The 2,582-nt window shown below is 44.5% G+C and overlaps 1 long non-coding RNA gene across 1 annotated transcript; it reads right to left on the bottom strand.

Moving 5' to 3' along the window:
- Positions 1-264: 264 nt before the first annotated feature.
- Positions 265-2,155, bottom strand: LOC120663792. Its single transcript, XR_005670623.1, has 2 exons — positions 1,471-2,155; positions 265-721 (listed from the first exon to the last, which is right to left on the bottom strand). It is a non-coding gene; the product is annotated as an uncharacterized LOC120663792 (long non-coding RNA).
- Between the last annotated feature and the right edge of the window lie 427 nt (positions 2,156-2,582).

The following is a 2,582-nucleotide window of genomic DNA, read 5'->3' as shown; positions in this document are numbered from 1 at the left end:
TGTCTGAGGAGTGCACTCATAATACTCTCATCCAAAAATATGGCTGGCATATTCTTTACGTAGGCGGTGATGCGCACTTAACTAGAAGATGCAGTTACAAAGCAAATATACATGTAATTTGCTATAAAATATTATGTATAGTCTACTTGAAAAGAGAAGATTTGATGCAGTGGTCAATAATTGACTTCTCGATGACTAATTGGGAAAGACAATGATGACGCCCTCCATATTTAGCTTAACAACGTAACGGCCTCCTCAATGCTGTGGTCAATAATTGACTTCTATCTCATAAATTTTGAAATTCAAACTAAAATTTCACCAAGTAATTTTGTAATGTTTGCCGCCTCTAATGGCAACATCAATTTGATTAACATCCTTAAAATACGCAGAAGCAGCAGCCAGAACAACTCATTACTAGAATGAATCTGTTTGTTTTTTACATACTTATTACTAGTTATATATGGCCGCAAGGCTAGCTAATTCCATCAACAAAAATCTTGCTATGAGGCACCGATGCTCCACATCATCGATCTGGCTTCTCGAAGGCACAAAGGCACGCACGTGTCTTGATTCCAAAGGGCAAATCAACTTTGCTCTAAAGTTGTATCTATCTCAGAGGTTGCATCCCAGCAGTTGCATGCATGTGTGGGCTAAAACTTCTGCGTTCACACATCTCAATATATATTTTCAATCTCCGTAGTGCGTTATTTGCGCTTTGTCTCTGGAAAGAAGAATGTGAACTCTAAATCTTTAAAACAAGAGCTAACTTAATGCTATCTTAACTTATATGTGTGCATATTAATGATCATTATTTTGTACTCTATATCATTGATGAGAAAATCCATCCAAGAACAAGAACATACTTTTTTTAACTGAACAAGAACATACTGAAATGCCTGCTATATGTGTCTCTGACATTGATGATTTTAATAACCTCATTGATGTTGATAGTTTGGTAAGAAAACATGGATTCTTGAAGGACAGGCGACCAGAGGGGGGGTTGAATGTGAGCCTTTTTAAATTCTCCAAGAGAACAAGGCCTATGTCCCGAATTCAACCCGACACACCTCTTTTCTAACCGCCAAAGTGATGCACGCCAACAAGTGACGAGTTCACCTTAGGAACGGTTAGGAAAAGCTCGACGCAAAGCGGAAGCTAGTGAAAGGCGAAACACTCGAGCAAAGCGCAACACAAAGCGGAAGCCGAGATTAAGCAAAGCCGAAAGCTTGACACAAAGCAAAAGCCAACAAAAACTTCACTTAACTAAGCAGGTGGTGATTTGACAAAGATTAGCACGGGACAAAATAAGCGGAAGTAAAGGTTAACAAAAAGCTAATTAAGAGTTTCACCGAAAAGATTAGAACTAATCACTGTAAAAGAGTCATCTTAGCTAAGCAGGTAAAGGCCTAAAACAATTCTAGCAAAAACAACCGAAAAAAAATAAACTCAGTAAAGCTTTCTGTCGAACACCTTATGGGTGTCGATGAAGCTCACCGCAGACCACCGGAGTTCTACCATGAATTTTCCTGAGCATGCACACGATTCCAATTGCCTGCAAAATTATCAAAGCACACACGAATGCCAAGGCAAATCACAAAAGAACTGAACTTGCTGCTGCTCCGAATCACCTGAATACCCAAATCATCCTGCACTGCGCCTCCGTTGCAGCTAGCGCTGCACTGCTTGGCCTTCCCTTGCTCCTGCGCTGGTTGCTGGCTGAATCAGTGTTGCACCCCCGCAGCACAGCTCCTTCAGGCCTGCACCCGCTAGCTGCCTGGGCGCCCCCTCCCACGCGAGTCCCTGCTGCAGGGTTCCTGCGCGCCGAGGCAGGGCCGCCCCCTTGCAGCGCCGCTCTGCGGCCGCACGCGCTGCAGGCTCTGCTGCACCGTGCGGGAGCTGGTGCCTACTGCTGCCTGCGCTGAACTGCTCTGCTCTAGAGCTTCCCTCCACCAAGGAATCCTGCGCAAGAAAGGGAGGAACAACGCACAAAAGAGCCACCCGAGATTCACAGGGAAACAAAAGGAGACCGCACAAAGCAAGAAATTGGTTCACAATAAACGTCCGTAGGTCATAAGGAGAGAAGGGCCTCCTTTCCCGGATCCGAATCTCTCACAAATTCATCTCAATCTCTAACTCTAATTGAAGAGGAGAAGAGAAAAAAGAGAGAGAGAAACAAGATGCTGACACAAAAAATTGGCAGGATTCAGGTTTTCTGGACAATCTGGATAGACTGGTCAGACCTCTCTTCTAAACCGGTCAGACCGGTCTAGATAAGTTTATCAAATTGCCAAATGGACTACACCATTGCGTAGATCTCGTCGAGACGATCGAAATGCATATATAGAACGTCCAATTTGGAGTCCGGATAAGAGAGTTATGCCTCCCAGAAAACCTGCACCCCGGTCTGACCGGTCCAGAGCGGTCAGACCGGTCTAGAGACCGGTCCGAAACGTCCAATCCGAGTTAGGAGTTGTATTTTGACACGGAATTTGATAGGGTTCCGACTTCTAACAGGTACAGACCTCCCCACCCTATATATGTGAAGGGTCACGCCCGATTGAGGATAATCCCAATCGATTTAC

Source organism: Panicum virgatum, chromosome 3N, assembly GCF_016808335.1.
Source record: "Panicum virgatum strain AP13 chromosome 3N, P.virgatum_v5, whole genome shotgun sequence".
Taxonomy (NCBI): Eukaryota; Viridiplantae; Streptophyta; class Magnoliopsida; order Poales; family Poaceae; genus Panicum; species Panicum virgatum.
The sequence above is the reverse complement of the archived record's forward strand: the minus strand, read 5'-3'. Positions and strand labels throughout refer to the sequence as shown.